The sequence below is a fragment of the Sphaeramia orbicularis genome, chromosome 22 (assembly GCF_902148855.1).
Source record: "Sphaeramia orbicularis chromosome 22, fSphaOr1.1, whole genome shotgun sequence".
Taxonomy (NCBI): domain Eukaryota; kingdom Metazoa; phylum Chordata; class Actinopteri; order Kurtiformes; family Apogonidae; genus Sphaeramia; species Sphaeramia orbicularis.
This window is the reverse complement of record NC_043978.1, coordinates 449,143-460,986: the sequence shown is the minus strand read 5'-3', so window position 1 is coordinate 460,986 and position 11,844 is coordinate 449,143.

Genomic DNA, 11,844 nt, shown 5'->3' with positions numbered 1-11,844 from the left:
AGAACAAACATTTGTGTACTCCGAAATAGTGGATCATTTGGTTCCACCTTTATCACAGCTCTGTAACACCTCTGAAGGTAGTAACAGAGGCCTGATCAAGGAGGAACCACGATTTCGGAATGCTCTGTAAAAGGAACACCTCTCGTTCCACAAACAAGGTGTGACATTTTGATGATGGCGGGGATTTAATAATGAGTGTTGACCATGTACAGTAAATAAACAAATCAACACGACCACAAAGATGTTGAACTGGGGAGATGCTGAGATCCACCAGCTGTTGTCGCTTCAGGCGGAGGACTCTATCCATGCTAACATTAGTGGAACGGTGAAAGATGGGCCAACTCTGGAGAGGTTAGCTGTGCTGTGTCCCCGCCTCTTTTGCCGTATTTCCACTACGTGGTACTGGCTCGACTCGACCTTTTTTCGTTTCCATTACGAAAAAGGACTTGGCATCTGGTACCCGGTACTAGTTTTTTGGTGTCACCTCCGCCGAGGTTCCAGGACTGGGGACCAGATACTAAAAGGTGACGTGTAAACACTGCAGACCACTGATTGGTCAGACAGTTATCTCTGTGACCCGCCCTTTCACAAAAAACAGATGCGTAAGTTGACAGTAAATATGTCAGTAGGTGAATCCACATGATGACAGCCCGCAAAACTACACCATGGTTTGTCGAGGAGGTTCAGATGTAAAAATTCAGTATGATCTTGATGAGACAAAATGCAACGAGCGAGTTTAACAGTGACTCTCTGAGCAGATGACACAGAAGCAACGCACCACAACGCTATGACGTCCAGGTACTCTAAAGTCGGTACTATTCTGTAATGGAAATGGTCTCCAGGAACAGGACCTGGTACCCGAGTTGTGTCGAGCTGAGCCGAGCCGGTTCCACGTAGTGGAAACACGGCATTTGATTAGTGAATGCAGGTCCACTGTGGAAAAGTCCAGCCTGTCCCACCTCTGTTAGTCCTTTGGCTTGGCTGTGGAAATTGGTCTATGGTGGAAAAAAGGGCCACAGGGCTAGACCACTACCATATCTGGGCCAGTCTGATCACGTGGCTGTTTTTAATCCCTGCATACGTTCCCCTCAGGAAAACTGCTCTTACCACCACAAAGACTCTGAAAGCTTGGCCTGATGGTGGCTCTCAGCAGCTTCAGAGCCATAAAACAACCATTTACTTGAACGGCTCTGATTCGCTCTAATTCTGTTCTATGAGTGGTGCGTGTGACGTCATGCAGCAGCAACGTCCTCAACATACAGAGCAGCTATGGAGCGAGGGAAAAGCTCACCTGTGTGGCAGTACTTCAGCCTAACTTCACCAACAACATCCACAGATACTTGTAATACACTATATTGCCAAAAGTATTTGCTCACCTGCCTTGACTCTCATATGAATGTCAGGTCCATCCCATTCCTAGTCTATGGGTTCAGTCTGACGTGGGTCCACCCTTTGCAGCTCTAACAGCTTCAACTCTTCTGGGAAGGCTGTCCATAATGTTTAGGAGTGTGTTCATGGGAATTTTGGACCATTCTTCCAGAAGCGCATTTGTGAGGTCCCACACTGATGTTGGACAGAAGGCCTGGCTCTCAGTCTGCGCTCTAATTCATCCAAAGGTGTTCTATGGGGTTGAGGTCAGGACTGTGTGCAGGCCAGTCCAGTTCATCCACACCAGACTCTGTCCTCCATGTCCAAATGGACCTTGCTTTGTGCACTGGTGCACAGTCATGTTGGAAGAGGAAGGGCCGGCTCCAAACTGTTCCCACAAAGTTGGGGGCATGGAATTGTCCAAAATGTCTTGGTCTGCTGAAGCATTCCCAGTTCCTTTCACTGGAACTAAGGGGCCCAGCCCAGCTCCTGAAAAACAACCCCACACCATAATCCCCCCCCCCCACCAAACTTTACACTCGGCACAATGTGCTCCCACAAGTATCGTTCTCCTGGCGACCGCCAAACCCAGACCCGTCCGTCAGATCGCCAGATGGAGAAGCGCGATCGGTCAGTCCAGAGAAGGCTCCTCCCCTGCTCTACAGTCCAGTGGCGGCGTGCTTTACACCACTGCATCCACCGCTGTGCATTGCACTTGCTGATGTATGGCTTGGATGCGGCTGCTCAGCCACGGAAACCCATTCCATGAAGCTCTGTGCGCACTGTTCTGGAGCTAATCTGAAGGACACATGAAGTTTGGAGGTCTGTAGCGATTGACTCTGCAGAAAGTTGGCCACCTCTTGGCACTCTGCGCCTCAGCATCCGCTGACCCCGCTCCGTCAGTTTCCGTGGCCTACCTCTTCATGGCTGAGTTGGTGTAGTTCCCAAACACTTCCACTTTCTTATAATCCAGCTGACAGTTGACTGTGGAATATTTAGGAGCCAGGAAATTTCACCACTGGATTTGTTGCACAGGTGGCATCCTATCACAGTTCCACGCTGGAATTCACTGAGCTCCTGAGAGAGACCCATTCTGTCCCAAATGTTTGTAAAAGCAGTCTGCATGACTAGGGCTGGATTTAATACACCTGTGGACATGGAAGGGATTGGAACACTTGATTCTGATTATTTGGATGGGTGAGTGAAAACTTTTGGCAATATAGTGTGTGTGCAAGGGCAACGTTCCCAGGGGTGGTGAGAAAGCCTGGAGTTATAATATGACAACCTTCATCAAACACCTCGAGCAATTTCGTAGTAAAAAGCATACAGAGTTAATCAAAATAAAAAAGCGAAAAAAGGAGACAGTGTGAAACAGCTGACTTTGGCAGAGACAAGAACACACAAGAACACAGAAGTTTCAACACAATAGTGTGAAAACAACAAAAATCACTGGATTTTATTGTCATGGATGGACAACCGGTGTCTATCGTTGGGAAAAAAGGACTTCAGGCTCCTAGTGAACCACCTGGAACCACGATACCACATGGGCAAACCAAAATATTTATCCGAGACGGCTCTAGCCGAACAGTACCAGCAAGTGTGCAAACACATTAAAAACCAGATAAAAGATATCAAAGCCATGACCTGAGAGTCCTCAGGGAGCACAACCTGGACAGGAAGCTGCTGCTGGCCTTCTACCACTCGTCCACTGAGAGCCTGCTGACGGAGTGCATTTCCACCTGGTACAGGAGCTGCACTGAGGCAGACAGACGAGGCTCCAGAGAACAGTCCAAGCAGCACAGAAGACTGTTGGCTGTCCTCCCCCCTCCCTGATGGACATCTACACCAGTCGGTGCCTCAGCAGAGCCCAGAACACCATCAAGGACACTTCACATCCTGGCTCTCAGCTGTTTGACCTGCTGCCCTCTGACAGGCGCTACAGGAACATCAAAACAACAACAAACAGACTGAAAAACAGTTTGTTTCTCAGAGCCAGCACCACCCTGAACTGTCACATATGACGACCCCAGCCATCAATATAACGGACAATGTGCAATACATTTATCACTGTCACTGCCGCTGCTGTCCTCCTCAAAATACTACCTCAATATTCACTCATCCAGGGCAATACAACCATTCTAGGAATAAGAATCATATGTAATGTATGTTTATCTGTGAGCATTAATCACTCTGTGCACTATAATTATCCTGTAAATATTAGGGGTGCAATGGTACAGTTTTCCCAAATATCCTACATTTTTTTATGTTCTCAATTTTTATCCTTTTTTGTTCCCGTGCAATACTTTTTTTTTTTTTTTTTTTTTTACACATTGCAATATATTTTCATTAATTTCATTTTATCTTGCTGATCACCAAATACATGGTATGGGGCACAAACACCATGTCATAACAGAAAAAAGAACGATATACAGTATATCCTCAGTATAACACTGTTTGGAACACCACTAGTTTAAGTACACATCAATGTGTTATTTTTAAGGTGCATTATCCCTTTAAATACTGGCAGCAAATGAATTATTTCAACCTCTATGTTAATCACAGGCTAATGGAATGTAATCTGAAATGCTTGTGCTACATTAAATTTACCAAAACAAATAAAATAAAATACTTTTAGGGCAAAGTCAAGGGAAGGTTAACATCTGGTAAAAAAAAAAAAAAAATTACAATAATCTACACCAAACTTATATTTCTGGGTAGATAATTACTTACATTTTCAGCAAAATGTATTTTGAAATGAGAAAAAAAATTGTGGAAAAAAAATGTTTTGATGAGTTTTATGAGTGTGACTGTTTGCAAAGTGACAAAGTTTTCTATCGTCATTCTGGGTTCATTTTATAATCTCTATAAATAAACTATATTTATTACAAATACATTAATATTAGACTATTATTTATGTCATATTCTACACACTGTTTAAAAATCCTAACTGCATATAAATATGCAAAATATATTTGAGTTTTATGTTAATATTATTTGTATGTTGTAAATATTGTTAAAAATAAAAGTATTGAAAATTGATATAAAAAAAAATGTTTAATTTGATATTTACGTTTGTTGTCCATCTGTGACGCTGCTATTTTTTCAAAACTCTTACTATTTAGGTTTGTTCAAATATTTTTTCCTCTAACCAATTATTAGGTTGTAAAATAGAGGGTTTTTCATTTAAAAATATTTGAAACTAAATGTTGCCTTTTGAGTCTGTTTAAGATGACATTTAGACCTTTACAGTGTGACCAAAATCCCATTAGAAACGTGTGCCTTCGGTTACAAACTTCAAAGCGCATATCATTCAGCTCAACTTAATACAAATAAACTACAAAACCGAAATGCATTTTGGGTACAGGAGCCCTTGGACACCACCCGAGAGGCACAAAATGGCGGCCATCTCGCGGTAGTTTCACAACCCTTTGACTCCAAACATTGACATAAACTGGTCCAAATGCAACACGAACGGGCTCAAAACTGAACAGAAAACAACACTTTGTTAAATCCCGCTTTTAGGACGTGGATTATTCCAACTGTTCACATTCTTACTGACCTGAGTAAAACAGGAGACACGGAGCAACGGGGAGACCTGACTTAACTGCTCTTCTTCTTCCCAGAATGCATCTGAGGACTGGGCGGTGCGTCGCTATAGTACCCCAGAGGAAACTGCACTAGAAGAAACGTTCCTACCTCATAGTTCCTACTATTGATCTTCTCAATAAATCTTCAGAACATAGTAGTCAGGAGCCAAAGTATCAAAAGCTCAATAAAATGGGTTGAACCTGACATGGTCTGCCATAATTTTTATTTGTGTTTTTTTTTTTTTTTTTTTTTTTTTTTTTTGTTAATTTTGATCCTAAGGACCAATAATTGGAGGGTCTGCTATATCGCAAAAAAAAAAAAAAAAAAAAAAAAAAAAAAAAAAATTGTGGCCTTATCAGCATATGTACCCCTCATTTTTTTATATAAAATTTTGAAAAATGAAAATTTTCCTTCAGTCCTCAGTGGACTGGGTAAGCTGTCAATAAATGCATTCAAGATGCAAAAAACACATATGGTGACAACCTTCAATGAAAAAATAATTCTTAAAACACATTTCTGTAGGATTTTGGCTCAATTTAATGCAAAAAAATTAGGTGTTTTCTCACTTTTTCCAATATTTTCAACTTTACTTCATTCACAATCAACTATTCCCCCAAGTTATGACATCAGCCAATATGTCATTCGTTTCACCAAACAATATACTCATTTCACAGAAAAAAACATAAAAATCCAACCAAAATCAATGGATCTGTGATGATTTCTCTACTATTTGGCAATACAGGCCCAGAACATCAATAGAATTTTAAGCTATTCTCAAAATTCCAGAAGACATCCTGGATATTTAACATGGTTGTTAATGTCCACATTATTAAAAATCAAGGCCCTGGTATCTTTCTAATTTCAACATAACTCTGAGAAATCACTTGAGGTCTATGTACCCTGAGATGTGAATCACTGATAAAAAAAAAATAATAATAATAATAACAATAAAAAAAAATACCCACAGCTCAGATTTACAAAAGCAATGGCCGTAGCTTAGGAAATAAAAGTGGGCTGATATAATGACAGGCGGAGGCAGAAAGAAAAGAACCGCTGAAACTGGAGAAACAGAACAGAACATATCAAACCCTAACAGTAATAGTAATACACACTAAAGCTGTGAATGTCCAATTCTTTCTGAAGTCTTTGAGTCCCTTCTGAACCAGCTAAAGCCAGGGTCATGGTTGAGGCCAGAGGCTGGAGCCGCTCATATTTGAGCAGATCACAGTCTGAACCCTGATCCTTTTGCTCTGCAGATATTTACCCACTGCAGGGTCATGAAAAACCATCATCAACCAGAACTCAGGTTGACTGATTAGGTTTGTGAGCTGTGCTTTGACCACCAGGTTGATACTGTCTGTAGGAAAGCACATCAGCGCATGTATATTTACCAGAAACACCAGAGTTTGAACCCCCAAGTGCCTAAATGTATTTAGAATTACAGAAAAAAATGTATTTGTGTTGTTGCTGTGACACAGATCCTACACATGTGAATTATGTGCAATAAGTATAACCATGCAATAATTTTCTGTCCTGTGATAAAAATGTAATATTTATTCAATATTTATTAAAAACAAATGCACTATTTTTATATAGATGTAGGTATACATACTGTTTTACATAGATATACATACTGTTTTTATAGGAAATGCATATTGTTAATACTGTTAATAGTGACACATACTGTTTCTTGTGTGTGTGTGTGTGTGTGTGTGTATATATATATATATATATATATATATATATATATATATATATATATATATATATATATATATATATATATATATATATATATATACAGGGTGGGGAAGCAAAATTTACAATATTTTGAGGCAGGGATTGAAAGACAGTGTATGACCAATTAGTTTATTGAAAGTCATGAGAATTTAAATCTTCAAATCATATTTTACTGCATTTCTAACGCTCTTGTTGTCTACCTCAAGTTCAATTGCCATTTTTCTCATGGATTTGGTTGGATCCTTCAGGATTTTGGATTTGAGAGCTTTAATAAAAGCTTTGGTACGTTTTTTGTTGCTTCCTCCACTTCCAGACTTTCTGGTAATAGTTTTGCTCATAGTCATTCTCTTCTTTCCATTATAAACAGTCTTTATGGACACTCCAACTATTTTTGAAATCTCCTTTGGTGTGACGAGTGCATTCAGCAAATCACACACTCTTTGACGTTTGCTTTCCTGATTACTCATATGGGCAAAAGTTTGTGAAAAGGTATGGATAATAGTGTTAGGTATGATTATGACATCAGTATATGTTTGGGTTCAAAACAACTGACGTAGTGTCTGCTGAGAAAAAACAACTAAATGTTCATTTTAAATTTTGCTTCCCCACCCTGTATATATTGGCATCACTACAGAAATACTGAAAGAATTAACAAAATATGGCAAATAATCACTATCAAAGTTATATGATATATATATATATATATATATATATTTATATGTGTGTATATATATATATATATATGTATACACACACACACACACACACACACAGTGTTATTCATGGTAATACATACTGTTAATATTGGTCATAGATATACATACTGTCACATACTGTTAATACTGTAAATTGTGTCTATTCATGTTTTATCCAGTTTTATTTTTTATTCTACTAAGCTCTATTCTTATGTTACTTTGTTAAATTGTACATTTTTATTATATTTTCTTATCTTAATTTCAATTTTTGAAATTTATTTGCCCCATTCTTCTTTCTGTAGCAGTGGTGTTTGTTAATGTTACTATTCTTATTCTATTCTATTCTATTCTATTCTATTCTATTCTATTCTATTCTATTCTATTCTATTTATTTATTTATTTATTTATTTATTAAACACAAATAAAAAGTATGGCAGACCATTTTATTGAGCTTTTGATACTTTGGCTCCCTGACTAAATGCTGCAGTCTGCACTTACCTACTGACTAAACTGTTTATTTTGGTTTATATGTAACTCAGATCTTTGATAATAACAAAGAACTGGCCAAGAATGTGGTGAATCTGTGTTGGTATTAACATTCCATTCATTACCTCCGCCAAGGAGGTTATGTTTTTGCCAGGGTTTGTTTGTCTGTCCGTTAGTGTGCAACATAACTCAAAAAGTTATGGACAGATTTGGATGAAATTTTCAGGGTTTGTTGGAAATGGGATAAGGAAGAAATGATTAAATTTTGGTGGTGATCGGGGGTGGGGGGGCCCACAGGGGGGCCCATTTCCAACAAACCCTGAAAATTTCATCAAAATCTGTCCATAACTTTTTGAGTTATGTTGCACACTAACGGACAGACAAACAAACAAACAAACAAACAAACAAACAAACAAACAAACAAACAAACCCTGGCAAAAACATAACCTCCTTGGCGTGGGGAGGCCCAAGGGGGGGGGGCACTGATCAGCCTTGGCGGAGGTCTGCGCTCTCCGAGTGCTTCTAGTTTATTTATTTTTTAATTCCCCCCTCAGTTGGAGGTACCCCCACTACTTATGGTGCAGAGGAGATTGGCATTGATGCTACTAAGTTGACAATATGTCGGCAGTTTTTTCTTCACAAAATGGACCTTGACTATCTTTTAGCTTTAACCCAAATAAACACATTTACAATAGATGGTTTATTTTGACCGGACTGAACCATGGATAACCTGTACCGTTACATCCCTAATGTACAGTAGGGCCTTTGCAGACAGTTCTCAGCACTTAGGCCCAATAATAATAATAATAATAATAATAATAATAATAATAATAATAATAATAATAATAATAATAATAATAATGATAATAAGACACTGAATTGGTTTTACTTTATTGTCAATGACCAAACTAAATAAGTTGTTGCAGTGTTTTGTGATTCTGTAACTATTTAAAGAATCTGCCAACACTGGAGAGAACCTGACATTTTTCAACCTCTTTCAGTATCTGTGTTATTATCTGTTCTGTTCTGCTCTCATACAGAAAACACATCTGTTAAGGAGAAACCATCAAATATTGGTTGTCTTGACAATGTCCTGTCGATGACCTAACTCGTTAATTTAGTCTGTCTGCTTAAGGCGTCCATACACTGTGTGATTTTAGACCATTCACTGGTGCTTCTCTTTGTGGATGGGTCCAGATGTTCCTCTGATGGTGTGTGGTTCTTGGTGCAGTGGACATGGGCTAAGGAGAAGACATGAACACCTCACCACCACCTCACCACCAGCAATCGTGTGTTCACAAGGAAAACGCAGCTGGTTGAAATCCTGCTGGCTCCTCCTGAGGGTATGGCACTGTCAAAGCACTGCCACGAGCCCATGGGCCTCAGATTCTCACACTGTGCATGCACCAATACAATAATATCCAGCTACTGTAAGCTAATGCTAAGCTAACAGTAGCTGTCTATTGTCCTAGTGCAGTTTATCTGTTGCATCTTCCCTCTAGTTCCCTTTGCTGTAGGACTGACAGCCCATACTGTCCACGTCTGGACAAACAACTCCTGCACCAAACACGTGGTCGTCTTTTCTTCTGTTTTGATTCCTCACAGATAATGGCACATGTTACCAAAGCAGCTCGTTGGTTTTTGTTTAGCACTACCATTTGGTGACTCATGCCAATACACAATCGTCTACGCACATACGGATTCCTTGGTATTTTAACGTTGTATTTCCAGATCCAACACTGGAACATGTGGTGCGTCCTCTGGTGTATGGTCCCACAGTGTGGTGCGTCCTCTGGTGTATGGTCCTACAGTGTGGTGCGTCCTCTGGTGTATGGTCCTACAGTGTGGTGCGTCCTCTGGTGTATGGTCCTACAGTGTGGTGCATCCTCTGGTGTATGGTCCTACAGTGTGAGAACATGAATGATGAGCCTGACTTTACCACTGATTCACACAGTTTGAGGTGGAGCTGCGTGCAATGATCGAAATAATCGCACAGTGTATGAACACCTTTAATCTGGTCCTGAACACGTGTTTGCTCTGTTCCATTTCAGTCACCACCTCTTCTTTTTCTTTGTTTTAATGTAGAAAGAAGACAAAGGTGGATTTGAAGAGAAACTTAAAAGTTGTTATCAGTGAAATGTGACTTTGTCTTGATTTGATGTGTTATCATGTGCATCACAGGGCGTTTCTCAAGTTGGATTAAAACAGACTCATTTATGTTTAGTTTCTTGCATTGTTTGACTGTTTTCCAACAGGTTATGGTGATGAAGGAGTGGGAAATGTTGTGTGTAAACAGATTCTAGTCTGGAGTTGAATGTTGACATGTGTCCTCCACACAGCACTGGGAGGATGACTCTATGTTTGTTGAAGGTTGGAGTTCTCCTCATCCTTCTGCTGTTGGATCATAGACTTGGACTGAACTCCTAAACTGTGTGAAATCTGCAGATGCGTATCTTTAATGTCCTACAGATTGGACAATGAGCGGACTGATCAGGATCATCAGGCTTGTGACAGAATGGTTCAGGGAGAATCAGACATCATTTTCACACATGGATTCACCTCCATAAAGTCCAGACTCCAATTTGGGATGGGATGAAGACTTGATGCAGCCGTCCGATTCTCTATCATCAATAATCCAAAATTAAAGCAACTGTGGATGGAACAAATATTATCAACCTTATTGTGACACTACAGAAGCATTATGTGGTCAAAAAGATGTGACAGTGAATGTCTCCTGGAATCCAAACCAAAGCTGGTGCAGTCAAACATTACAGATGGGACTTTGTGTTTTTTTGCCGGGCAGTGTATATAAAGCTGTAAAAATACAAACATATATAGCTGTGAATATATATACCAAATATACATATTAAAACACTCTGTTAATACATAATTAAAACAGCAGTTTGTAAAATATGTGCTAGAGAATATATGATCATGAATGACATATACATAAATAAGTGTGAAAATATAGTTGTGTTGTTAAAATGATGTGGTTCTAATGAGGCCCAGGTGGTTCAGTGTAAACCATGCAGATAGTTTCAGTGTATACTGTGACATGTGTCCTCTGTATTTTTCATCCAGCTAAAGACACCTGGATGAATGGGTTTGAAATCACATTTATCATCAGTTCCATCTTCACTCTTCAACTGTCGCTTCCATTAAACTGATCCTGTTCGTCTTGTTGCTGGAGTCTGGGTTGTACGCTGGTGGACGTGCTGACGCTAAAGCCTCCCTGGGCTGAATTCGAGGCCACGGCGGCGATATTCCAGCCCACCCCCCCCAGCCCACCGACCCCCTGCTGCCCTCACACACGTCTGAACAGCTGTGGGACTTCATCCTCTGCATCTGTGTGGAACACAGGCCCAGCGCCCAGGAGCTGCTCAGGCATCCCTTCTGCCAGATTCTCTGATGAAATCTGCCCCGGACCATGAACTGTAATCCAGACGGAACCGGTCCAGGGTCAGGGTTAAATCCACAGAGGGACTGGAGTGAAAAACCCAAACACATGCTCTTACAGGAGTCACCAGCAGGGGGAGACAAAACACAGATGAGGAGGTTTGACAGATGCAAACACACACTCCTGATGTTCTCCTTCACAATTAGCATCTGTCAAGTCAAATCCACTCAGTAGTTTGGAGGAACGCCACAAAGCTCTGAAAAGTTTTCAAGAACATTTTCAAGCCGCAGAATAGGAAGAAAAAGTCATCTGTGTCCAGTGAACACTGACAAATACTGACTTTGTACAGTGTTGATGAGATGGAGTTGTTCTTTTTTTCACTTCTGGTGATTGTTTTTATCTCTGTCTCTTATAAATCAATGAAAGCTCCACCCTTAGACAACTTTTCATATGTATAAACCTTCATGTCAAATGACTAATAGTAGCTCCACTGGAGTTTAATGAACAGGTTTATTGTTTTTCAGGTGAAAATATCGGACAGAAATTAGTATCAGATAATAAATAACAACA